The 27,489-nt window shown below is 51.4% G+C and overlaps 1 long non-coding RNA gene across 1 annotated transcript; it reads right to left on the bottom strand.

Annotated features, from left to right (window-relative positions):
* Positions 1–182: 182 nt before the first annotated feature.
* On the bottom strand, positions 183–16,269 carry LOC102152115. The gene is made up of 4 exons (XR_005377378.1): positions 16,200–16,269; positions 2,314–2,504; positions 2,069–2,182; positions 183–1,810 (listed from the first exon to the last, which is right to left on the bottom strand). It is a non-coding gene; the product is annotated as an uncharacterized LOC102152115 (long non-coding RNA).
* Between the last annotated feature and the right edge of the window lie 11,220 nt (positions 16,270–27,489).

Here is a 27,489-nt window from a genome sequence, read left to right as displayed (position 1 = left end):
GCTCTGGGTCTCTATTTAGGGGATTGGAGCTCTGTTTATTTATTTATTTATTTATTCATTAGCTGGGCCCACAGTCAAGGAGAAGGGAGCAGGGCTATTAATCTTTCCTGTCATCCATTCACAGATGTGGAGTTCACACCACAGCAAATGTGAAGTCAGCAGTACACAACCACAAGGTGGAAATTTCAAGAGAAACAAGCTTGGAGGAATAAAAAAAAATAAAATAAAAATAAAAAGGGAATGGGGGCAGGGTGGAGAGCGCGATGCGGAGACGGAGCACATTTAAAATACAGCGTCTGTGCCTCCCTGGGTGCTTGTGTGCGCCTGAGAGTAATCTTGTTCCCAGCATGGAGGTGCCATTGATATGTTAATAATAATTTTCTCGTCTCTTCATCCTAAAGAAATGAAGTTTGCAAACTGATTCCGATGAAGTCGATCTGCTTCTGTGAGTGTGGCTGTGTGTGTGTGTGTGTGTGTGTGTGTGTGTGTGTGTGTCTGCGGTGTAAGTAGAGACTAAGACACACACACGCACATAGACACTCACACTCATTCCCTTCTCTGCCTATTTACAGCACCTACTTAGTGGATTCTGGAAATCTCCACAGAAAGGCAGGTAGTCAAATGCCAGGACAAGGTCTGAGAGGTAACCGGGCGCCCCTTCTGCGAATGATGTGACTGCCAGCCCTTGGGGGCGGGAAGACAGCCGCTGCGTGGAAATGGCCATTGTGTCTTGATGAAGAGAAAACGTGACAAGTCACAAGAGGCTCTCATGGGCGTTCTAACTTAGGGAGGCCCCGGCCATCCAGCGTCCCTGAACCAGGTTTGGGCAGTGTAGGGCTAGACCAGAGGAATCAGCCCCCGAGCTTCTTAAAACTGGCGTCTTTCTATAAAGCCTGGCAAACCTGCTGGGGTCCTGACACATTTGTCAACCCTTGCACAGAGTTGGACTGGCTATTCCTCTGCCTTGGTTTCTTTCTTGCTGTGCTCCTAGTTGGGGGGCTTAGGCCCTGATACTTTAGTTCTTTGCTTGTCAGCTCTTTCCTCCCCATGCCTTCACCAGATGGTGACCAGCACCCCAGAGTACACTTCCTTATTGGAACATTCCAGAGACCCCAGTGCTGTACCCATTGCTCAGGCCAGATGCACTGTTCATTAATCCCAGCCTGACTCACACCTGACTTCATCTTTTACCTTGAGCTGCTGCCATTCCTTGGGGTCCAGCCCCCACTGGTGCAAGATGCTGAGTTCCCAGCCACACAATGGCATGCAGGGATGGCCCCATCTCTGCTGGGAAAGGCTGAGGGCAGTTGTGCATGGAGCGTGCCCAGTTCCACCCCGAACCTCCGCAGAGCAAGGCTGCCACTTCAGAGGGAGCTGAAGTCAGTAACTTCTCTCATCAGAATGTGAGCTCCTTAGGGCACAGAGACCATGTTTATTCATCCCTGCTCCCTGACACTTAGTGGATTCTCGGTGAACATTTGTTGAATTGTGTTAAATTCTGGGTCAGAAGCAGAGTTGACGGAAAGGCTGGCTTCCTACGGGAAGTGAGTAGGTTTGTGCTGAAAGCACTGCGCGAGCCAACCCTTCTCCAGATTCAGGAAGGGTTGGGAAGTATATCAGCTGATGGATGGAGGGTGAATTGAGCAGGATTCTGAAGCTGTGTGTCTGGACTTGGTGGGAAACCTGAAGATCCTCCTGGGCACAAACCAGTAAGTCATGATGCTTGTGGTTCCCACTCAAGCCCTGGAGAGTGGCTGCTCTGAGTCACAGGGTTTTTTTCCCCCAGTGTGGATTTGCAGATCTCATTGGCCTGAGGGCAAAGGACACAATTTTGATGGGAGGGAAGAGGAAGGAGGGCCAGACCTGCAGGTGAGCCCAGAGTTCGGGGACCCCTGTGCCAGGCAGCCCCCCTGGGAAGGCTGAGTGTGGGCACAGGACACTCTGGAGCTGGGTTAAGTCTTGCCAGGCTACCACAGGGATCACCAGCTAATATTGGTCTCTTGGGAGCCTAGAGGCAAGGCCAGGGTGCAACCCCAGCTTCTAACCAGAACCCACTCCCAGCACTCACAAGATGTGGCAAATACACTCGAATCATCCTTCCATCCACCGGCCTCCGTGAATGTCAGTTCCTTTACTGTCACATCCATTCCCATCTGTAAATTGGAAACAACAAAATCCAGGCCTAAAAGGAATAGAGAGTCAAATGCACTCATATCATCAGCACAGGTCAGAGCACACCCCCGCTGTTGATAAGCACCAACCTCACCCTAGCTCCCAGTTACACCGAGACCCAAATCCCACCTTCACTCTTACCTCTGGACTTTGTTCATGCTTTTCTCAGCCTGTGATCTCTCCACTGTAGTTCTTGAATTAGACATTGCCTCTTCCAAGAAGCCTTCCCTGATCCCAAAGCCTTGTGCTTACTGTTGTCACAGGATTACCATGCTGTATTGTCATTGCCTGTTTTTTTGTTTTTTACTAGACAACAAATTGGCAAATTTTTTCTGAAAAGAATCCAGAGTTAACAGAGTATTCATCCCAGGTCATAGTCTCTGTCTTAACCCCTCAACTCTGCCCTTATATGCTAAAGCAGCTATAGAAAACATGTAAACAAATGCGTATGGCTGTGTTCCAATAAAACTTTATTTACAACACAGAGTTGGTGGGCCAGATTCAGCCCATAGGCTGTAGTTTGCCCTATACTAGATAATGAGCTTCTCAAAACAGGAATTTTTCCCCTTTTTTAAAATAGACTTTATTTTTTAGAGCAGGTTTAGGTTCACAACAAAATTTAGCAGACGGTACAGAGATTTCTCACCTACCCCCTGCTCCCATGCATCACCTTCCCCATTATCAACAACACCTGAAACTAAGGAAATGTTTCTTTATTCGATGTTCCTACCATAGGGCCTGGCACAGAGAATGTGCTGGATACTTAATGAACAAAGGAATAGTGTTGAAAACATTGTTTGCAATCCTTGTAATCTCCTGATAGAATTGAATTAACCATCATATTCCTAAAGTCCAGGGAGGACAGCCTAGGCATTAGGCCTTAGCCTGAGTATGGCTGGAACCATGGTACATGCTGGACAGTGTGCCAGTAAGGCCCAGTCATGCACTGTCTCCAAGACTAGACCCCAGAAGGGCATGCTCACCTGTCCCCCATCTTATCTCTCCCCACCCATTTGGAATCTGTCACTCTAAACAAGAGGTCACCCATGCCAAGTTCCGTGGGTGCCACTGCTTCTCTGGGACTCTGTGTCTGCTGCTACAGGGCACTTCCGTGTCCTGCCCGATACCAAGCATAACCATTGCCCATGCTAGAATTTCAAAGCCCCACAGTAAGGGTCTGTGGTTTGGAAGAGAAAGCCCCTCTCCCCTTCCATAGTCAGCTCACAGAAGGAGACACACAATAGCACTGCTTAGGCCTGACTTCTCCCAGTCTTACTGAAACAATGCCCTCTCCCCAGAAACCAGTTTTGAGTCAACAGTGAGGCATGGGCCAGGTGGGAGAAGGAACTGGAAATTTGAAATTTGGAAGGAACTTTGAAATTCCTTCAAAGATGGAGATTTCTGTTACTTGGGGAAGCTCCTTGGCTCAGTTCTGTACTAACCCAAAGGAGCTCATTTTCATAAGAATCCTCCATTCCTCCTGTAAATAGCCTCCCGCTGATCCAGGCCAACCATTGATGAGATATTCTCTAATAAGCATATAAAAAACTTCACTTGCACAGAACTTAGGTTTAACCCCAATACCTTAACCTCCAAACCACTCTGGGTAAATATGGGAGTCCTAATTTTTACTCCCTCGTATTAAGATTATTCATCTCATCCCGGGCCATGTAACTCACTGGACCCTCCTAATGAAAGAAGAGTTGAGGTCTCTCTACCTTGTTGATGTTTGGCTTGGCCACATGACTCACTTTGACCCACAGAACAATAGTAGGCATGATCAAGAAGAAGCCTCAAATGTTTAAGATCATTTACTTGTCCTCTGTTTCTCCCTCTCTCTGTTAGAAGACTTTGCCTTGGTAAGCTGCTGGTGCAAGAATGAAGCTCTGTTGCTGCAGACCTGAACCCAACCCACTTCCTGGAGTCCAGGCTGGCCCAGCCAAGATCAGCTGAACCCTAGCCAACCCACAGACCCATAAATGCTTAGTGTTGTTTGCCACTGAGTTGGGAATGTTTTGTCATGCAGCATGAGTGTAGCAGTAACTGAAATAATGAAGCAGGAAACTCTGCCCAGATCTTTCAGATTAGCCTCCAGGGACTGAGCATTGAACAGAATGCCTGGGGGTACCTGCTCCCCCACGCTTGCCACCAACAGCTCTGACCATTTGAGCCTAGCTCTGTATTTATCTAGTTTCAGGGGGAGGCTCTGAGTTTTAGAAACCATTAGTCTTCATTTAGTTTTGACTTTCTGAGCTTTTACACAGGCCATGGAGCCCTGTGAAGGCTCCCCTGGTTGCTATAGGCTTTGAGGAGAAGGTGGGACTTGTCATCTTCTAAAGATGATGAAAAAGCCAATTGCATAACGGCTGCCACTAACAGTACAAGGCTACATGGGCCAAGCCAACCTAGAGTCAACTGCTCTTGGCCAACAGATGAATTAGTAGCCTTGATTCCATGCTTCCCAGCATAGTCTAATCTTGGAGGTGAACCAGAGCCCCTGAAACTTATAAATTGGGCGAGCCTCAGAGTGAATCTTAAATGGACATCTTTGCGGTCTGATACAAAAACTTATTGAAAAGTTATGATAGATTTTTGGGAAATGGTGGTAATTATTCACTTTCCCATATCTGCATCCTTTGGCAATTTGACTTTGGAAGTCCTTCCAAGAGGTAGAGTAAATTCTCACCCTGCCTTGAATATGGACTGGCCTGGTGTGATTTGTTTTGACCAGTGGAATTCAGAGAAGGTCACTGAATACCACTTTTAAGCTTAGGCCGCAGGAAACATTGCGCATTTCAGTTTATTCTTATAGAGTTCTGTCCAGAGTTCCTGTGACCATGCCAGGCTAGCCCCTGTAGGAGAGATGACACAAAGCACCAATGAGTTGTCCCAGCTGAAATAATCCTAGATCAGTCAACCCTGAAATTAGCCCTAAACACGTGAGTGAGAGTCCTGCCAAGACCAGAAGAACCACATAGCTAAGCTCAGCCCATTTTGCAAACTCAGAGAATCAGGGTGGTTGTTTTTGTTTTTAATATTTACTTTAGAGAGAGAGAGCATGAGCAGGAGGTGGGGCAGAGGGAGAGACCCTCAAGCAGACTCCCCACTAAGCAGGGAGCCCAACATGACTTGGGGCTAGATCCCACGGCTCTGAGCCAAAATCAAGAGTCAGATGATCAACCAGAGCCACCCAGGCACCTGTCATGGTGGTTGTTTTAAGCCACTAATTTTAGGGATCCCTGGGTGGCGCAGAGGTTTGGCGCCTGCCTTTGGCCCAGGGCGTGATCCTGGAGACCCGGGATCGAATCCCATGTCGGGCTCCCGGTGCATGGAGCCTGCTTCTCCTTCTGCCTATGTCTCTGCCTCTCTCTCTCTCTCTCTCTCTGTGACTATCATAAATAAATAAAAATTAAAAAAAAAAGCCACTAATTTTAGAATGGTATTTATGCAGCACAACTGATACAGTTATCATTATTAAAAATTCACTACCACCACTTCACACTCATCAGGATGGCTAATAGGTGAAAAAAAAAAGTAGAAAATAACAAACGTTGGCAAGGATGTGGAGAAATTGGAACATTTGTGCACTGTTGATTGGAGTGCAAACTGGTGCAACCACTGTGGAAAATAGTATGGCAGTCCCTCAAAAAACTAAAAATAGAATTATCATATGATTCATTAATTTCACTTCTGGATATATAGCCAAAAGAATTAAAAGCAGGGGGGGGATCCCTGGGTGGCTCAGTGGTTCGGCGCCTGCCTTTGGCCCAGCGCACGATCCTGGAGTCCCGGGATCGAGTCCCGCATCGGGCTCCCAGCATGGAGTCTGCTTCTCCCTCTGCCTGTGTCTCTGCCTCTCTCTCTCTCTCCGTGTCTGTCATAAATAAATAAATCTTTAAAAAAAAAGAATTAAAAGCATGATCTAGAGAGATATTTGTACATTCATGTTCATAGCAGCATTAGTCATGATTAGCCAAAAGGTAGAAGAACTCTGTGTCCCTCATTAGATGAATGGATGAGCAAAATGTGATGTACGCATACAGTGAAATACTACTCAGCCTTAAAAAGGAAGGAAATACTACCATAGGCTACAATGTGAATGAGTCTTGAGGATATTTACCACGTAAAATAAGCCAGCCACAAAAAGACAAATACTATGTGATTCCACACACATCGGATCCCTAGAGTAGTCACATTGGTAGACACAGAGGACAACGGTGATTGCCAGGGGCTGGGGAAAGTGGGGAGGGGGGGAGGTTAGTGTTTAATTAATACAAAGTTTTGATCAGGGAAGATAAACAAGTTCCGGAGATGGGTGGTGGTGATGGTCACACAACAATGTGAATGTGCTTAATGCCACTGAACTGGACCCTTAAAAATTAAGATGGTAAATTTTATGTTATGCCTATCTACTACAATTAAAATTTTAAATAAATACGCTTGGGTGGGGCTGGGGACTTCCTGGGAGTAACTAGTATTCAGAGAACCCTTGGCCACTCTGGGAGAAAGCATGGTCTGCAGAGAGGAGCAGGGAGAGAGTGGTGATTCAGAGGCAGTTCAGAGGGGGCTCAGGATGGAGGGACCAGCATGTTGACATGGGATGCTCAATTAGACAGGATTCTTTTGGTCGCAAGTGTCAGAAAACTAACTCACACAAGGCTAAAGCAAAAAATGAAATGTTGTGACATAGCTGAGAATGACAGGTGCTCTGGCAATTCAGAATTGGGGAAGGGCCTGACCAGTAAGACTCGGTCACCAGGCCTTGCTCCTTCTCCCTCCCCTCCTAACTTGCCTGGGGAAGGCATGCGATTGGTCTGATATGGATCCAGTGTCCACCCTGGGCCAAAGGGTATGGGGCGTTCTGACAGGCCCAGTCTGGAGCATGCGACCTTTGTGGCCACGTGTGGGTGGGATTTGTTTCAGAGAAGGCAGATGGGGTCACTTACTGGGCAGACGTACACCATTACTACTATCCATATTGGGCACTATTATATTGGAGCAAGGGTCATTTGAGGACATCATCCTCACTACTGAGAAAAGTCTGTATGCCCAGGTTCTCAATACAACATAAAGGTCAAGATGCCAAAGCTTTGGGGAACATTAGACATGAGTGTGAGGCTCACGTCCACCACCAACTAGCAGTATGAACTTGTACAAGACCTTAACTTCCAAAGTCTCAGCTCTCCGTTTACAAAATGAACTTAATATCACAAGGTTTGGTATGAGGGTAAAATACCAGAAGGTTTATAAATTGCTTCTCACTGGATCTTGTACCTCGTAAGCACCAAACCTTACATTTAGAATAGCAACAGTAATTAAGATTATTATGACGATGGCCACCAGCCGGATGTCTGTGCAGTGTGCCCCGTGGAGAAGCAGAGGTGGCTTCCCACTGCAGGCTGGCTAGGCTCCAATCACTCAAGCCCTCTCTGAGCACCTCTGCATGCAGGTGACCCACAGGGAGACACGGACGCAGAGTCAGCCCCTGAGAGGGAGCACTGCCGTGCCGTGCCCTTCCCCCAGCGCTGCGCACTGCGTTAGAATCACTGGGGGATCTTGTTAACAGTATGTTCTTTTTTTTTTTTTAAGATTTATTTATTTATTTATTTATTTATTTATTTATTTATTTATGGTAGACATAGAGAGAGAGAGATAGAGGCAGAGACACAGGAGGAGGGAGAAGCAGGCCCCATGCTGGGAGCCTGACTCGGGACTCGATCCCGGGACTGCAGGATTGAGCCCTGGGCCAAAGGCAGGCGCTAAACCACCGAGCCACCCAGGGATCCCCTTAACAGTATGTTCTTGGGCTAAACCAGCCCTCCAGAATCAGAATATCCACAGGTAGCCTGGGACTTCGAGAAGGTCTCATCCCAGTCATCCTTCTGTTCCTGGCCCACAGCTGGACTGGAGACAGGCTTTGAGACTTGGGTTGTCCCGTTTATCTTGATGCGGAGGTTTGCAGAGAATGAGGATTTGGGCAGAGATACTTGGGGGTGCCATGGGGTGGAGGGCCAAGGGGGTGAGTGAGATGGACCCCGCCCTCACCTCAACTATGTTTAAGTGTTTATATATCAGACTTTGGCATAGGATGTCATTTGATGAAAGAGTTTCATTGCTTTAAAAAAAAAAAAAAAAAAGAGAAGTTTGAGAGGTGCCTGGGGGGACCCAGTTGGTGAAGTGGTTGACTCTTGATTTTGGCTCAGGTCATGATCTCAGGGTCCTGGGACGGAGCCCCGTGTCAGGCTCTGTGCTCAGCAGGGAGTCTGCTTGAGGATTCTCTCTCTCCCTCTCCCTCCTTCCCTCCCTCTCTCTCTCTCTCTCTCTCTCTCTCAAATAAATAAATCTTGGTGTGCCTGGATGGCTCAGTTAGTTAAGTGTCTGCCTTCAGCTCAGGTCATGATCCCAAGGTCCTGGGATCAAGTCTCACATCAGGTTCCCTGCTCAGTGGGAGCCTGCCTCTCCCTCTCTCTTGCTTGTACTTTCTCTCTCACTCCCTCTCTCTCTCAAATAAATAAATAAAATCTTTTTTTAAAAAAATAAAATAAAATACATCTTTAGAAAAAAATTTGAGATGTCTGGGTGGCTCAGCGGCTGAGCATCTGCCTTTGACTCAGAACCTGATTCTGGAATCCTGGGATTGAGTCCCATATTAGGCTCCTTGCAGGGGGTCTGCTCCTCCCCCTGCCTATGTCTCTGCCTCTCTCTCTCTCTCTCTCTCCCTCTTCTCTCTCTCTCTCTCCCTCCCTCCCTCCCTCTCTCTCTCTCTCTCTCATGAATAAATAAATAAAATCTTAAAAAAAAAATATCTGAAAACACCTGAGCTGGAAGTGGAGAAGCCCTTCAACAAGCAGACTGGCCTTTGCAGGCAGGTCACTCACTCCCCACCACTGTCCCTCACCCTCCAGCTTTTCTTCCTCTCCTTTATCCCAGAATAAACCCTACCTTACAGGTACAGGGCTGGCCTTCCTAGCTGAGCCTCACAGCTCCACGTGGCTGGAGCACATCCCGGCTGCCCCAGTGCCCCCCACCTGCATGCCGCCCGGTAGAACTGACCCAGGACAGCTTGAACACAGCCTCCCCAGGGCTGGCCTCAGTCAGTGGCCTTCCTGTGCTGGGTTGGCGGTCAGGGTGGGGAGAAGTTTTCATCAGCCTCACCATCCCAGAAGATCTGAATCCCCCCCACCCCACACATTCCCGTGGGAAGTCCTATTTCAGCTAACCTAGAGATTGCAGTAGAAGGAAGGCAGACTCTGGGGACTAGGGAGGTCCCATTCTAAGCCCAAGAGGGCCCAACCCAGTCAGGATACCTCCTTCAGGTCCCTTCTCTGACTCAAAAAAGCAAGAAGGTTTATATATGAGAGCACCTGGGTGACTCAGTGGTTGAGAATCTGCCTTTAACCCAGGTTGTGATACCAGGGTCCTGGGATCGAGTCCCACATCAGGCTCCTTGCATGGAGCCTGCTTCTCCCTCTGCCTATGTCTCTGCCTCTCTCTGTCTCTCATGAATGGATAAATAAAATATTTTTTTAAAAAGGTCTATCTGTGATCTAATTTTCTAAAAAGTATTTTTCTCATACATTTAGAGATTTCCCCAAATTTTCCTTATTCTTAAAAAGCTGTTGAGGTATGTCATCTCCGTGCTTCTGAATTAAGTGATTGGGAAAACTATGTATAGTCTTTCAGTGTATCATTCCCGATTTCAATGCTGCTGATTTCAATACCGATTTTAGAGAACTTAGTCTCATTTGGGCAGCTCAACTGTGCAACCCTGGAGATCAGTATCTAAGGATTTGATGGTGGGGGGTTATTGCATTGTGTTGCACTGTGTTTTAAGAAATTAGTCCCCCCAAAAGCCAAGAATCACAATGGAGAGAAGGCACATCCATGAATCACCAATGTTGAACGCAGGCCACCGTCACACAGTCCGAGGCTGCAACCCAGCCCTGGAAGTGCACAGAAGCCACCCTATCGCGTCAACCAGTCACAGCCTCTAACACTTGGATTGAACTGTATTCTAACATTAAAACAGAAATGGATGATATGTCCAAAAGAGATGCAAAAACGACTTGACGCTCTGTGTATAATCTAATTCAAATCATGGGCCCCTAATCAACATTTAATTGATGCAATAATGTTTGTTCATGATGGTAAATAAACAAAATATATAAACAGAAATGTCTTTGATGTGTAATGACTGCTTTGCAGCTATTTGGGTCAGAGCAACTGAGCCCTAATGAACAAATGCTTAATAATCGAAATGCATTTCTCTGGTTATTGCCTTATTAAATCAGGATCCAACTCCAGCTGCGGACCGTTCCTTCCCCTGAAAAGCAAATGGGTAGGAAGGGAAGAGGCTGCCGTGGCAGGTCTCAGTATACACTGTGAGTTAAAAGGAGGCTTTTCTCTCTCCACCCCTATGACTTGAAGGAGCTCATCTCCATCCTGCACGTACCCTGGACTTCATGGCACTAAAACAAGATCTGTCTCCTTCCCAGGCCTGATGCTCATTAGAAATCCTCTCCCATTACCTATTTTAGGGGGTAATCAATGCAAATAAAATAATCCACGCAAAGTGCTTCGAGCAGTGCCTGGCATGCCGTAAGTACACCACAAATGGTTATATTATTATAATCCAAACTTGTCCCTGCTTCCTGAGCATGTGTGAAATTCACTCGAGGCCCCCTCACCTGAGGTGGGTTTTTCTTTTTTCATAGAAATAAGCCTCAGGGGCAACCCCAGTGGCCCAGCGGTTTAGCATCGCCTTCAGCCCAGGGAGTGACCCTGGAGACCCAGGATTGAGTCCCACATCGGGCTCCCTACATGGAGCCTGCTTCTCTCTCTGCCTGTGTCTCTGCCTCTCTCTCTCTCTCTCTCTCTCTCTCTCTCTGTCTCTCATGAATAAAATCTAGAAAGAAAGAAAGAAAGAAAGAAAGAAAGAAAGAAAGAAAGAAAGAAAGAAAGAAGCCTCAATTTTTGCAGCTGGTAGTTCCATCAGCTTCAGCAGGGCCCGAGAAAGGGCACCGCTGGCCTGGGCCGCGTGTGCCGTGGGAGCTACGTCCAGCTGCAGCTGTGAACTCTCACTCCTCCGCAGGCCCCTGGCAGCTGATGGCATCCTTCTCTGTGTCAGCCCTGGCCCTCAGACTTCCAGGAGGAGAGATTTGTATTCGGGGCCCCAAGCCAGGCAGCCGGATGTCCCCTGGGATGGACATTAAAGGTCTGTTCCCCTGTCCTAAAGATTTCCCTGAGCCCAGTTCCAGGTGGCTGGGTCCACAGAGGGCTGAGGAAGGGGCGGGTGGAGAGGAGGATGACAATGATGAGATAAAGCACAGACCATTTGGTGCCACTGAAACACTTAAGGGAGAGACCAGCCCAGGGGTGACAGTGGACCAGGGGCCATTGGAGGGATGGCAGGTGCTTGATGGTCCCAGGGCGCCATCGTGTGGCCAGTCCTTGTCATGACTGGGGACCTAGTCTAGGGACACCGTAGTCTGGGCTCCTTCTAAGGGACGTGATGCCCGGGAATAAAGCTATGACGGAGCGCATCCTTGGACCTGAGGAGCCCCACTGTCCACCCTCCGGGAGGGATGGGAATAGAGAGAGCTCAGGGAGGCAGAGGCCAAAGCACAGGTTCAGAAGGTGCGCCCAGGGAATATAAGAGGTCCCCTAGACAGGATCTGAAAAGACCAAAACTCCTGGAAAAAAGGGTATCCAGAGCAAGAAGGTCCCATGGGAACAGAAAAGGCACCGCTGGGAGGATGGAAACCCACCTGGCCTCTGCTGGAGCACGGGGCTCCCCAGACACCTTGGTGCTGGGCGTCTGGAGAGAGGGAGGGACCCAGATGGGAGGGGGCAGGTCCCTCTAAGGACTCTTCCTCTTGTACTTGCCACCCTCCTCCCCGCATCCCTGCCCCCCCCCAAACAGCCATCCCCCTCTTCCCATCCACCCCATAGTCCAGGAGAGTACAATCGATGGGATGCTAAGAAGCCACAGAAGAGACGAGCGTCCCCATGGCCCTTCACAGCTCATCACCCCTGCATTGATCCCCTGTGCTCCTGCCAGATCTGGGCAACCCCATTTTACTGACGTATTTGTCTTGTTCCAAGTCCATATGCTGACTTCTGGGAGGTCATTATTAAACATTCAGGCTTTAGGAGTCAGACTGCCTGAGTTTCCATCTATAGACCTTTACCAGCTGTGTGACCTTGGACAGGTTGCCCAACCTCTCTGAGCCACCATTTCCAGATGGGTAAAATGGAGATTATAGTACCTTCCTTCCAGGGTCATCATGGAGGTAAAAGGAGATGACATATGTGGTGCCAGAGCCTTCCACATATGAGCTAATTCAGATCCCAAAGCATCGTGGGCCATCATGGGAACTATCATCCCTCACTTTACAGACAAGAAAACCGAGACTCAGGAAGGGTGAACTGATTGGCACACAGACAGGGGCAGAGACGGGACTCAAGGCCGAGGCTGAAGGAGTGTTCATTGACTATCTCCCCCAGGGGATGGCAGACAGTTCACCAGGACCTTCTGTGTCCTCCCCCGAAAGGAGCTCTGGGCCGGACGTGGCAGGAGCACCATGCATAAATATGTACTGATTACCCACGTCAGCCCGGAGTCTCCGTCCACACGGTGATTGCTCAGGCCTCCCTGAGCCTCCCGGCCTCCCCACGCACCACACTGAACCCCGTCCCGTCTCCCAGCCGTGGTACAGGTTGTTCCCTCTGTTGAGAACACCCTTCCCCCTGAAAAACTGAGACCTGGGCCAAATTTCCCCTGCCTTCCAAGGGCCTTCTCTGTCCATCCAGGCACAGTGATGCTTCCTGGAGAACCACCCAGAACTTCAGTAGCTTCAGTAGCATGGGGATTGCACCCAAGCCCCTGGATCCCCAGCAGGCTCCAGGGCGCAGAGGCTCACCCCCAGCAGCTGGACCCCGTCAGGAGCCTGGAGCACTGAGCCGGGCTGCCGTAGGTCCTTAGCCCAGCACGGGAGGGAGGCCGGGGAGAGAGGGAGGGGAATGGGGGGGATGGATGAAGGAGGAGGGAGGAAGGGAGAAGGGAGGGCAGGAGGAAGGAAGGGAGAAAGGGATGGAGGGAGGGGAGCAAGATGGGGGGAGGGAGCCAGCCAGCTGCTCTACTCCTGGCAGTCACTTTATGGGGGCCTCTTTCCTCAGCCCGGAGGAGGCCCCCCGGCCAGCTGGGCAGGCTGGGCAGCCTGCACCCCTCGACGCCAGCCACCGCCCCCCACCCCCGCGCTTCCTCCCCTCTCCTGCACCCGAGGGGAGAGCCGCCTGACTCCGGATTCTCTCCGAGTCTGCATTTTTCTTCCCGAGCTGGGGCGCAGTCTCGGGGAGCGAGCACACCTGCCACGCCTGTGCTGACACACGGCTTTTCAGAAAATAAGAAGAGAAAACGAGCCTGGATAATGCGGTGGGCTCGGAGCGGGTCCCGGCGTTGCACAAACCGTGGACCCCCAAAGAGGACTCGGGGGCTCTCCCCACCCACCCACCCACCCCCCGCTGGCCCCCCATCCACTCCCACGTCTCCCCCTGCTCCTCCTGCACGTGGGGGGTGGAGGTGAAGATGTCGCGGGCTGGGTGCTGGCAGGAACAGGGCGACAGAGCTACAGAGCGAGGGGTGCGGGACAGATGTCAGGGCCGCAGCTTTCCTCAAACCTTGCAAACAAACCCTCGAGAAATCTGCACTCACACACACACAAAAAAAACGGCAAGCAAAGATCAGCTGCACTAGAGCAATTTGACAAAATAAAATGCCCTTTTAAGAACATTCTATTAGCCTGCTGGTCCCTCTGTGGATGATTTATTTGGGTTTTGTCTCTGCTAAAACAAAGTTGGTGTCATATCTTCCTTGAAGAGATGAGAGAAAGCTTAGTCCCAGCAGCTCTGGGTGGAAAAAAAAAAAAAAAGGAGAATGTCCAAGTCTCCAGCCCACACGCCACGGCCGACCTGCAAACCTCAACCCCAGCCACCAAGGATGCGTTAACAAGGAGCCACGGCGGCCTTTGCTCGCGGAGCAGTTGGAGCCTGCCAGACACGTGGGCCGTGGGCCGGACACTTGGGTCGTTGGTCTTCCCACAATCCCAGCAGGAGGCTGCTAGTCTCACTGAACAGAGGACAGAAGCAACTTGCCCAAGGTCACACAGCGGGGAAGAGAGGACTCGGGATATAAGCTCAGCCCACGCCCTGATACTCACTGTTCTTGCCTTTTTCTCTTTCCCTCTGGAAACAGTCCACGGGTGGGAATCGTCAAAGAGAAGCCCAGGGATTAGGACGGAACAGTAATTAGGAAGGCCGAGGAGGAACCAGGTGGGAAAGAAACCCACCGGAGGGCAATGGAGGTGATCACTGGCCCTTGCCCCCCTTGCCATGTGTGATCCCAGCTCCCCCTGGGCCGGGCCAACCCGGCAGCCCCGTGATTCCCTGCAGCCCGGGGCCTGGTTGGGAACAGGAGAGGGCATGAAGCTGGCAAATGCTGCCTGTGGGACAGAACCCAGGAGGTCAGGACCCACCGTGAAGTCAGAGTGAAGCAGGGGGCGGGGGGGGGGGGGGGGGGCGCAGCGCAGGCCTCCCCAGCTGGAGACAGGGTCAGGAGAAGGGTGTGACAGCCACCGGGACAGTGCTCTCAGGTTTCCTTAGGTGGGCCACCCAAGAGTCGAAGGCAGAGCTTCTTGAAGGCAGGGACCATTCATTTCTTTTTATGTTCCCCAAACCTGGAATATACTAAGTATTCCATGAAGATGTGTTAAGTTATTTGTAGTTGAGAAGCTCAGAGCCTTGCTCATTTCCTCATTTCCAGAGGGGTGGGCGGCCCAGCCACCCTGACCTGGGGAGTCCGGAGCACGGCCCTGCACTGTCCTCATCTGGAAGACGACATCTCCTGGCTGCACCAGGGCCACCAGCAAACTGGCCTGCCTCTAGGCCTCGGCAAGGTCAGCAGCCATAGCCCCCAGGTGGGCCACCTGCCCCCAGGGGCATGAAACCCTGGCTCCTGGCTCCTGGGGGTTAAGACAATGACAATTTCATCGAAATTGCACACACGTTGCCTTGGAAGGGGGTGTCATGTTAACCCCGGAAAAGAAATAAGTTTGGTTTCCTGTGTCATCTGTGATCTGTTGGTCACGAATGCCTGGAGCAGGGACCTGCCCTGGGCAACGCAACATCAATCAGTGATGCCCGCGGGGGACGAGCAGAGAGCCAGGCGTTGGCCAGCCCTGCATCAGGATGTCAGAGGGAAGGAAGGGGAAGGCCGCTCTGAAGAGAGGGAGCAGAGGGTGCCCGTGGCCAGCCAGATCCAGCCAGTGGCTGAAGGGTGACCCCTGGGTCCCTCCCTGTGTCACGCGTACCCAATATTGCCTTTGCAGAATCCTTTGCTATTTAAATTCTTCAGAATTCCTTTTTTCCTTGCCTGAACCCAGATAACAACTCTACCACACACTTCCCTCCGCCTCCTTCACACCCTCAAGACCCCACCGGTACAAGAACACAGGCTGCTGTACACAGGGGTCAAGGTCCATGGGTGAGAGGACCTCTACGGAAGGAAACAACTTCGAATCTGCCGGATGCCGTGGCTGCTGGGCGTACACTGTCTCCCTCTGGCCCGTGCCCCGTTCACATGTGCCCTCCACTCCGTGGCGTGGAACATCTCCCTCGTCTTCCTCAGGTGGCTTCCTGGGAAGCTCAGAGTTATACCCAAGCTGAGCATGTCACCCGCTTCTCCCTGCCCTCCCCTACCCGGACCTGCCCAGGTGAGGTCCTCACCTGTCTCAACCACCAGGAGCCACTCAAGTCACTGCCCACCTGTGAGGTGCAAGCAGCCTCTTCCCTAGAATGCAGAAGTGCAACCGTGTTATTTCTAAATAGCTTATTCCTGCCTGCCTGCCTGCCTGCCTGCCTGCCACACTAGCCTGTCACCTCGTAATAACTCATAATTAATTATTCCTGAGCATGGGGAAGGTGGCCCAGCTGTGGCCCCTGTCCCAGAATCTGCTCTCTGCACAGAGTACCTGGTTGTACACCGCAATCTCCTGCGGTGCTTTCCGTAATGCAGATGCGTAATGGGAATGCCCCATTCCCAGAGATCCTGAGTTAAGTGGTTGGGATAGGGACCCGGCAGCTGCCCGGGTGCTGCTACTGTGAAGTCACAGCAGAGAGCCTCGGCCCACACTGTCATGACCACTCAAAGCAAGAGACCTGTGGTGGAGAGGGCTATGTGTCCACCAGAACCCACTGCCTCTACCTGGAGGCCATCCAAGCAGGTGACCTCTCCCAGTCACCCTTGCAATTGGGCATGGCCAAGTAACGGAATTCTGGCCAATGGAACATGAGTGGAAAAGACATACACGTCTACCCCTGGTCCATCACAATCTCCTGTGCAGTGCTCTACACCCCCTTTTCACCGTTTGCCAAGATCCCCAGAGATGGTGGAGATACTGGGTAGGAGGCCTGGGTCCCTGCATCACCCAGGGAAAGCTACCTGTCAACACCTTGTGGGGCTTCATGTGGGAATTGAGCATCTGTGCTGTTAAGTGATTGACATTTAGAAGGTTCTCGGTTATAGGATCTAGAATTACTTTAACTCCTGTCTGGGGTCTGCCCTAGGAGATTGGGCCCAGAATTTCATTGGCTCAATGGGAGGCATTTGGTAATTCCTTGGATGTGTTCAAAGATGACACCTCCAGACCCTCGTCCTGATTCATTGCTCTATTAGTAAGAGTTCAGCCACGGAGCATGAGGGCTGGTCTGGACACCTACATTCACCTGACTAGAGCACCTTTCAGATGTTTTCTGAAGATTCAGAGCCCTTCCTACCCATGACCATCCAACCACAATGACAACTCCCCTGACTCTCTAGAGTCAAGTAGTTTCATGCCCTAGGGCCTTTGCACTCATTGTACCTTCTACGTAGGACACTCTTACCTATGCTCATCTCATAGCTGCCCCCTCATCCCTCAGGTCTCAGCTCAATGTCACTTCCTCAAGGAGGCCTCTTCTCTTACCTCATCTCAGCTGGTACCCTAGCCCCTTATCTCTAGGTCAGCATTCTATTTATTTTCTTTAGGCCACTGATCTCAACTTCTAATTACACATTTATTTGTTTTCTTCCTCACTATCTCTATCTCTCCTAATAAACTAAATGGTCCTCAGGAGGGAGAGGAAAGGGAGAGATCTTTTCCTCTTGTGACAAGCACAGGGCTGAGCACAGAGTACGGTGGACCATAACTACTTATTAAATGAGGAAATGAATGTCCCAAAGACAGCCTAGAGATTCAGGTTTCGCAATGCCTGTTCCCAGTTCTGGAGCTCCTGATGGAGTTACAAGGTCAAGACCACAGCCAACCCCTCACTGGAGAAGGCACCCAAAGCCTTCAATCGGGGTTGATAAAGGAGAGGCAGACCCTAAACAGTGCAGTGCACATCTCTGGGGAGTTCATATCACTGACCAAGTGAAGGGTGCCCCAGGGGCTCTGCAGGGATACAGTCTATGTAGCTAAACAGGCCCCAGCTCCACTTGGGGCCAGGCAGGGCAAGTCGATAATCCCAGACAGATCAGTGTCATGCAGTGCTCTGGAAACCTTTGTTCAACACTTTCCTCACTTTTCATGTAAAATCTTACATGAAACCCCACAAATAAACGTGGAACTGCTTCTACTGAAGTAGAATAATCTGCAAAGCTGGCCCTAGTGGACTTCAGAGATGTTGAGGGTGAGGAGAAGAGGGAAGATAGGCACCATGGACAGGGCACCCTTGCCGGTGGTGCTGACATCTTCTCTCACTGCAAGCTGAATTGGGTTTCTGAAGACCCTAAGAGGAGACCACCCCTACCCTGAGCACAAGGCAGGAACTGTGAATTCCTTTTCAGACCACTCCCAGACCTGATGTACTCAGCCCTCTCCTCCTCTCAACCCAAGCCAGCATCTCCAACCAGAAGGCAAATGCCTGGATGGCCTCAAGCATGTCTTAGCCCACTTTGCTCCTGACCACAGGCTACCTTCAGGTCTGCTCCATGTGGCTCACGTTCTGGGACCCATGCCTATCTGGAGCATCCTCTTCTCGTGGCAAATAGAAGATGCACACGAGGGTTGGACAGTCTGGAAGCTCAGCTCCACCTGCAGTGCCTTCAGCCTCCTTTTCCAAAACCTAGTGCTCTGTCTGCATCAGTGCCTTCTCCGCCGCCACCCAGTTCCTCCTAATATGCTCAGTGCTCCATAAAGATGGCCCACGCCCTCCACCCAGATGACCCCCTCTTGCTCCTCCCATGAACCCTGTCTCCTTTTTAAATTAAAATCCCACCCCGGAAAAAAAGAAATCCCATCCCGAGGGCAACCTCAGCAGAAACCACTGCCCAAGAGGCTGGCTCTGCTAAACAAAATCCCAGGTCCAGCTGATAGAAACAAGAAAACACAGTTTTCTGCATTGCACAGCACCCAGGGGCGTGTCCAGCGTCCCGACCCCACCCATCCTGACCCTGGTGCCCAAGCCCCAAGAGACAGTCCTCCCCAGAATGAGGGCTCCAGGACAGGGGAGAGCTGAGTAGCCCCACTCAAGAAAATATCAGGTGGGGACATTCCTTCTCGATCTGGGCACAATGGGAGGAGGGGACCGCAGAGGGAGGGACCCACGGGCGTCCCGGGTTCTTAATTTGAAGCTCCAAAAGAAAGAAATAATAGCAACGATAACCATCCCGGGCTGCAGCCACAGCACTTCCCGCCCGAGCAGGCGGCCGAGAAAGTGCTGACGGGGGCGGCTGACGAGCGTGTGCATTGTAATTCACACCACTACGGCATCTCCCGGCCTCATGGATTTCTCATTGAAAAATTATGTGATGTCTTTTTGGAAACCCAATACTGAGTTATTGATATCGTGAAGGCGGCCGGCTCACCACTGCCAGCTTATTAGCTTTATACTTTCTGAAGGACTTTTTTTTCCCCCTCTAATTTTCAACTCCTTTTTTCCCTTTTCAGTTTAAATTGGATCACTGTGCTTGAGTGAGTGCCTGTGAGTGTGTGTGCCTGGGGGGTGGGCGCTCTGCGTCCCTGGGGGCGGGTGCCCTTATAAGCATGTCAAAATGTGTGTGTATATTTGTGTTTTTCTCTGCAGACAAAAGTGAGTGTCGAGCAGGGAGTGCACACACCTCTGTATGCTTAGCTGTGTTGCGGGGGCCTCCGACTCCGCATACGGGCGGGCAAGCCCATGTGCCAATGTGTGCTTTGTGCGTGCGCCTGCATGTGTGCTAGCCATGTGCATGTTGGGGTGTCTGCAAGTGTAGCTGCAGGTGTGTGTACAGGTATGTGTGTAGGGACACATGTAAGGGCGGAGGTGGTGTGTGGATAGGTATACGTGCGGGCGAGCGGAGAGACATCCTTCTACCCGAGTGGCCACATGGATAGTGGCCAGAGGTGTGTGTGCAGGTGCGTGTCTGGGGATACATATAGGTGAGGGCGTATGTGGGTGTATGTGTAGGTGTAGCTTTACATCTGCGTAGCCATGTAACGGTGGACGAGTCTGTGTGTCTGTCTCCACATCTACATGGATCTGTTTTCATATGCACGTTCGCATATGTATACCTACGTGTCCTCGTGTCTGCACATGTCCTTGGATCTGTACGTGTGTCTGTGAGAGGCAGAGCTGCTGTGTTGTTGAGAACCCGGGTTCCAGGGTCACAAAGCCTGGGACCAATGCTAGTTTTGCCTCTTGCTTTGTGTGACCATGGCCAGTTTTCCTAACCTCCCTGGGCCTCAGTTCCTCACCTGCACAGTGAGGTTAATGTAGCCTATGGAACAGTGCTGTCGTGAGGATTGAGTGAGCCGATGTGCACAAAGCGTGCAGCACGGAGCCCCGTGAGCGCTCAGGCCACGTGAGTCACTGCACGGTGATTCTCGGTATGTGTCAGAGGTGGCGGCCCCACACCGAGAAATGGAAAGCCCTATTCCCAGCTCTTACCTGCTCGAGCTCAGGTTCGTGCCTGGGACCTCCACGCAGAGCCTTCTCAAAGACATCTCTGGACAGCTGACAGCCTCAATTCACCCTGAGCCACACTGCTGGGAGTTGGACACGCGCCTGGCTGGTGGAGGGGTGCAGAGCTGAATCAGGCAGTGTGCAGCCGCTCAGGACCTGAAGCCAAGAAGAGCATGGTAGGCAAAACATCTAGAATGAGATATACAAGGTACCAAAGGTGCTCAGTGGTTCCACAGGAGAAGCCTTAACCGCACATTAGGATGGAGCACCTTTGTAGAAGCACTGGCTCTCCGGGTGGGCCTTGGGGAGTGAAAAGATTTCCACAGAAACCCTAGGTGCTCAGGGAGAAGGAGGGGCTGTGTCCCCCTCCATGCCCTCTCTGCTCCCTGAAGGTGAGCAGACTCCAGGTGCTCAAGGGCGAGTGGTCCAAATCCCAAGCTCTGGGAGTTTGGCGAGGGTTATGTCTGACTTTCAAGGTCTACGTGGTCCAGAAAGTAAGAAGGGTCACCCTACATAAGTGATGACAGGCCCCCCGTCAGTCCAGTGAGGAGCCCCCCCCCCAATTAAACCCAGGAAAATAAAGAAGTGTAGCATCCTGCTGCTGCACTCAGGGCCACAAAGTCTGCAAAACTTGGCACCAACTGTATACTGACAGCACACCTCAATTCCCATTTCGAGTTCTCAACAGCCAACACGTGGCCAATGGCCACCATATTGTCAGTGCAATTCCAGACTTCCAGAAACACAGAGGTCTATTTACTATGTTCACCTGGCAAATTCTCTAGGCAGCCCCAAAATGCCAAATTCCAATGTTGGGAGTTGGTGCAGCACAGGGTTGGGCACAGACCGAGCTGCCCTCCTGGAAAGTGAGAACACACCTTTCCTTCCTTCCTGCCAAGGCTGCAAGACCCAAGTTCAGGCCTCAGCGCTGGGGCAGCCAGTGGAGTAGCAGAACATCAAGGCCAGGGGCTGCTGCCAGATGCAGGCCTAGGAGGGAAGGCCAGGGGAGGCCAGGGGAGGCCAGGAGGGAAGAGCTGGTAGCCTGGACGAGAGACATCCACAGCGTCTAATGCTTGAGATGGCATTGGCGGGGCTGGAGGAAGGAGAAGGAGGGAGAGGTGTTGGGAAGGGAGACACAAAGGAACACCTACTCCTGGCTTCCAACAGTTTACCCCACCTACTCCTCCAGCATCTCCATGAATCTGCTATTTGCAACCGAAGGCACGTGTTGGAAGCCGTTGGGGATCTCACCATGACTGGAGGACACCCCGGCCTGGGAGGGTGGGGACACATATCCTGCCAGGCAAAGGAATCAAACAGATCGTCCAGCTCATGCCGCCAACAGTGCCTGTGCCCTGTTGAGAAACACTTTGAGGGGTTAGCTTCAGTCTACAGAACCAATTCCCAAGGCTCAACGAGATCAGGTGAACTCTAGGCACAGGTAGATGTTCAATAAATAATTGTGGAACTGATGAATAAAAATGACCTGGACATTTGCTTGACCCCTGGGATAACTCTGTACCCCATCCCTGGTCATCTTCCCGGGAACCCCAGCATCCGGAGAACACCTGGGCCTCCTCTACACTCATGACCTTCATCCCCACCCACAAAGCCCCTATTTCTATCTATGGTCTCCTCCCTCCTGCTAAGGGTAAAGGGAGTAGAGGAAGGAAGTTCTCAACTGGGAATCAGAAAATCTGAGCCCGGGATCCCTGGGTGGCTCAGCGGTTTAGCGCCTGCCTTTGGCCCAGGCCATGATCCTGGAGTCTTGGGATCGAGTCCCTGCATCAGGCTCCCTGCATGGAGCCTGCTTCTCCCTCTGCCTTGTGTCTCTGTCTCTGTCTCTGTCTCTCTCTGTGTGTGTGTGTGTGTGTGTGTGTGTGTGTGTGTGTGCCTCATAAATGAATAAATAAATAAAATCTTTAAAAGAAAAAAAAAAGAAAATCTGAGCCCAAATCCCAGCTCCTTAGTTGGATAGCCTTGAGAAAAACCATCCATCCTTCCATTCATGCCTTCATGCTTTCATTCATTCATTTACTGCATACATGGTATGCAGCACCATGGTGGTGAAGAGCAAGTACTCTGGAGTGAGACAATCCCAGTTTGGTACCTGCTATGCCTCTTAGTAGCTGGGTGAACACAAGAAAGTTCTCTAACCTCTCTGGGTCAACATAACCTCTTTCCTATAAAACAGGGAGCCCTACCTCCTCTGTGCATGGGAGCAAGGGTTAATTGTGATACTCCGCATCATGCCTTTAGCCCAGGGCCCATCCGTCGGTCAGCCAGTCAAAGGTTCTCAGGTGCGTGCCTACGGTATACTGTGGGCTGGGGATACAGCATGAGCGAGACAGGAAAGAACCCACCTCAAGGATCTGTCATTCTCGTGGGTGGAGGAACAACAGAACAGCCACCACAGTGCCAGACTCACGATAGGAAAGTTGATGCCCGCCCACCCCTCCCTCCTCCCTCTCCTCCCTGATTGTCTCCCAGCAAACCTGTGCAGCACCGGACGGTCCTCCATTGCCTTAAGCCCAAATGAGACCAATGGCAAGTGGCAATCAGGCTCTTTGACATGAACTAGAGAGAGACGTGTTGGAGCCAGGAAGCCAACAGGACCCAAATTCACAAGTGTGGTCAACCCTGCGGGACGGATGCCCAGACCATAGTCTGTCCACCCCCGCTTGGAATCCAGGAGGAATGGAGCCCCACAGAGCACCAGGGCCTCGTTCCCCATCCCCCACCCCTGGCCAGGGTCTTAGAATCAGGGCTTACTTAGCAGGCAGGAGCATCCAACACCCTCAGAGCTTCCAGAACCAGCGGCTGCTCCCACACCACGGTAACATAACACAAATACCAATAGGGCAAAAGAAGAATGTCCTTTTTCCTGGATTCCTGCTGATGCCCCAGATGTGAGCACGCATGCACACACACACACACACACACACACACACACATGCACACACATAATTTTTCTTTTTTTGTCTTTCAGAGAGAGAAAGGCCTCAAGCATTCCGTTCCAAACCCTTCCCACAAGAAAGGTGTTCTGTGCTGTGCCCCAGTAGGTCTGTGTGACTGAGTTAAAATGCATTCTTTTTTTTTTTATTAGATGAATTGCATCATTAAATTACATTATAAAAGCTAAAAATGCACCATTAATTTTCAAAAACAATAGTAAATACATCTCATTTCTAATACATGATTCTGCATTTAATTTTTGCCTGGGGCCTTGCCTTTTTTTTCTTCCCAGTCTCACTGTCTCCCTTTATGCAGACTATATAAATGGAACTAAATTGCCAAAGAAATTTTTGCCAAATGTCCGTAATGTGAAAATAAATGAATTTCTAATTGGCTGTTGCAAAAAAGAAAAATTACTTTTTGATCTCAGCTCAGCCAAGCAAAAATCTACCTAGCCTGAGTAATAAGATGCAAGCATATTGCAGGCAAGAGCAGAGAGACAAAAGGCCAGCAAAGTGGCTCTCAGAATGCAATTTCTTCCCTCTCCTCCTGCCTCCTCCTCTCAGTGCCCCCAGGAGCTCTCGACCTGCACAGGGACCCCGGGACCTGGCCCGAGCGCCACCCAACAGCATCAGCATCATGCGAGGCTCACCTGCTCCTTCGCTGGCTCTGCAATCCAGAGCAAGTTACTTGACCTCCCTCAACCTCCAGCTCCCCGTTTGTAAAACGATCCTCATGTCTATCTTCTGTGGGCTTGTCTGGAGGCGTCATGGTTGAACTGTGCCCCCCCCTACCTAAGTCCCGTGTTAAAGTCCTAGCCCCCAACCCCCAGTATCTCAGAACATGATGTTGTTTGGTGATAGGCTCTCCAAAGAGGTGGTCAAGTGTCCATGAGGCCCCCAGGGTGGGTCCTAGGCCAACAGGACAGTGTCCTCATAGGAAGAAGAAACCAGACCCAGCTGGACCCAGGGGGAAGACACAGGTGACCACCAACACACTAAGCAGAGACTCTTCTCTCACAGCCTCCGGGGAAACCAACCCTGCCAACATCGTGATTTGGGACTCCAGACTGTGAGAAAATAAGTTTCTGTGATTGAAGCCACCCCCTCCATGGTCTTTTATGACCGCAACCCCAGGGGACCCTTACCGGAGGTTCCAGACATTAGCAGACATTGCAGACACAGCAGCAGCAAGTGCAGCCTCTGGTCATCCCAGGGCTCTCCCAGCCTGGCCCCAAAAGGAGGAGGCTTAGCTTCAAGAGCTTTCTCCCAGGCACCTGGCTTTGCCTTCGTTCCCAGGACCACAGTGTCTCGGGAGCCCCACTACCCCACTACCCCTTGGCCACACAGCGGCCCGTCTCAGGACTCCGATGGCACAGCTGAGCCCTGCGCCTCTCCACACCGGTCCCCTCCCTGGGTCACATCCTCACTGGTAACAAGTCTGACGGTTAAGCCCTTTTGGGGTCAGGCTGTGGTGACCATGCCCAGCGCCCTCCTCCACCCGCCCTCCCGCATCATGCTCCGGCGGGACCAGCGCCTGAGAAAGTAATTTTTGTACATGATCCCTCTTTTCTCTCTTCCTTCCTTCTTTCTTTCCTTCCTCTTTTCTTTCTGAACATTTCTATACAGAGCCTGTGGTATGTCCTTGACCCGGGATTTAGTAGTTCCTGCCCTTTGTCGCCCTGATCTTCACAACTAGCTCAGAGCCATGGGAGGGGTGACCCTAACCTGAGCGGGAAGATGGGGTCTGCTCCCAGGCTGCAGGGAGGGGGACTCATCACGGCCACCACCCTCCAGAGACAACTGAAGAGACAGCTGTGTCGTTGACTGAGCAGGACCCCAGGCCCAGTGATGCCCAACTCGGACAAACAGATGGGAATCCCCAGTGGGAGAAAGTCACGGGGCTCCAGGGCCCTCTGTGAACCCAGATCGGGAGGATGTAAGCTGAGGAGGCCACACGGGAGAGCAGGGCTGAGGACTGGCCCCCTGGATTTTGGCAGGGCCCCAGGAGGAGCCGGGCCTAGATTCTGACTGAGATTAAATTTCCTGCCAGTTTAGAGGGTTCTGGGCAGGGATTAGAATCGGATTTCATGGATTCAAAGAAAAGATTTACCTGGATATTTTCCCCTCATCTGAGTCTCTGTCGTGAGCTTCAAAACAACACCCCCTCCAGGGCCACACCCGACCTGCTCGTCATTCCCTGCACACACAGTTCGTGCTTTCCTCCTTCTCTGCACGGGCGCTCTCTCTACCGGGGATCTAGGTCTTTTCTCCTTGGTTCCACTTGAAGAACTCCTATTCACCCCATGAAGCCTCATCTCCAGTGTCCTATAAATGCATCTCTAGCTGCTCAGCTGGGCCAGTCACTCTCGAGACATCCCAAGGAGCTTCTAGAAGGTAGGCTTGAGTTCCAGGTACCCAGTTATTCTGCTTTTCCAGTAAAAATTCGGGAATCAGCAACACTCTCCACTTCGATCTTTCCCTTCTCTGCCTTCCTTAGGCATGGTCATAAAAATCCAACCTATTTACACTTTGGGGAAAAAAAAAAGACAGGCAAGCTAGCCACTGCTGTCATAGTCACTTCACAGAGGAGGAAACCAAGGGTCGGGTAAGTGAAGGGACTTGGCCAGGATGGCACTGCTGGGAGATGGTGAGCTCGGATTCAGACCCAGGCCGTCTGGCCCCAAAGCCCACACTTGCTACACCTTCACTGCCTCTCTGGAAAATGCCACCATCACAGATCACTCCAAACATTATCCCTAGGACATCCAGGGAGCCCCCAGGGACCTGACCTGTGAGGCAGGAGGAGAGCTGGGGCCCAGACGGCACCTGAACAGGCGGAGACAATCAGAACAGCTGCTGTGCCCAGCCAGAAGTCCAGGATCCAACCTCCCTCCAAGGAACCCCCACCTGGGAGGAGCTCAGATCACAGGATTTCAGGGCGTGGGGAGTCTGTCAGGAGCACTAATGCAGGCAGTGGCTGGAGTGCAGGCTCAGAGTTCCCAGGGCGGGGATCTGACCAGGGCCGGGCTACAGAGTGGGACGAGATCCGTACGCAGAAGGCAGGGCACCCGGGCATGGGGGCAAGGGGAGGCAGTGGTACCAGGCTGGAGGTCAGTGCACGGCAGACAAGATCCCTGAGTGTCCACAGACCCCTTCTGGCCAGGATGGGCTTGAGGCAGAGTCTAGACTAGAAAGGCTGAGCCCCTACCAGACGCCTTGAGAGGGACCCCAAGGAAAGAGCAAGTGGGTTTTGTACAGTAAGATTCCATTTACGAGAACTCTGGATTCCTTCAGAGGGGCATCCTAGCAGGGCCAGCTCTGAGGGAGCAAAGAGGAGCAGAGCAGAGAGACAGAGACAGAAAGAGAGAGAGACAGAGAGGATGGTCCTAAGTCTCCATCCCAGTCCACAGGCCGGCTTCCTGCAGCATTGCGCTCAGGCCTGGGGCTCTGTCGTGAGTCTCCATCACTTCTGATCACTGAGCTCTGTCCAACACTCCACGCTTAAGTTTCATAGATGTCCTGCTCTCGCCTTTGGCCCACTAGCACCCCATTCCTCAGGCTGACTTGAGGGGTCCCTTACGTGCAACATAAGGCCTTCGGGCCAACCAGATCCCAGACCACCCCTTCCTTGGAGCTCCAGCCCTCGGTCCTGGAAGAGGTCATTCCCTGACCTTGAGGACCCCAGAACAACTCCAGGTTTTGAGCCACCAACCAGGCAGTTTGTAAAAATCATCTCTTTTCGCCTTCGTGTGCATATTAATTACTTTGAAACAGGTGCAAAATCAACCTCGTTTATTATTTCTTCCAGCCCATAATGGCAGTTGCTGGGAATAAATCCCGTTAACCCAGGGAAAGGATTTATGGTCCCAAATTTACACCAGCCGTTTAATCATAGCACCTTTGCGCAGACAGACTTTCTCGAGAACAATTTGCCCCACAATTTGTCAGTGGGAAAATGGCCTCATATAAACGTTTGGAGGAAATAAATGCTAATCCAAAGCTCAGTCTTTCATTCTCCTAATTGCCCAGGGAATATAAAGGAGACAAACTTATTTACTCACAGCAGGAAGTGAGCTGTAATAAAGCATCACCATGGTGGGCTGAAATCAGTCCCTGACAGGGAGGGGAGGAGGCCTGGGGATTTACATGGGTGGGGGAGGGGGTGCAGAGTTTGGGGGAATGGGTGGGTGAGGCTACTGGGCAATGAGACAGCCCAGGGCCTCCAAGACTCCCCTGCATTTTAAAGAGGCAAAGTCTTAGAGCTCAGATGATCAATGGCTGGGCTGACATATGGGTCCCTCCCTCAAACTGGCCTGGGCTTCCCTAACCCCACCTTGGCTGCAGGAAGGGCTCTGGAGAAAAGGGGTTAGGACCCCACAAC

Source organism: Canis lupus, chromosome 24 (genome assembly GCF_011100685.1).
Source record: "Canis lupus familiaris isolate Mischka breed German Shepherd chromosome 24, alternate assembly UU_Cfam_GSD_1.0, whole genome shotgun sequence".
Lineage (NCBI taxonomy): Eukaryota > Metazoa > Chordata > Mammalia > Carnivora > Canidae > Canis > Canis lupus.
Note: the sequence above shows the minus strand (reverse complement) of the source record. Positions and strands in the feature narration are given on the sequence as shown.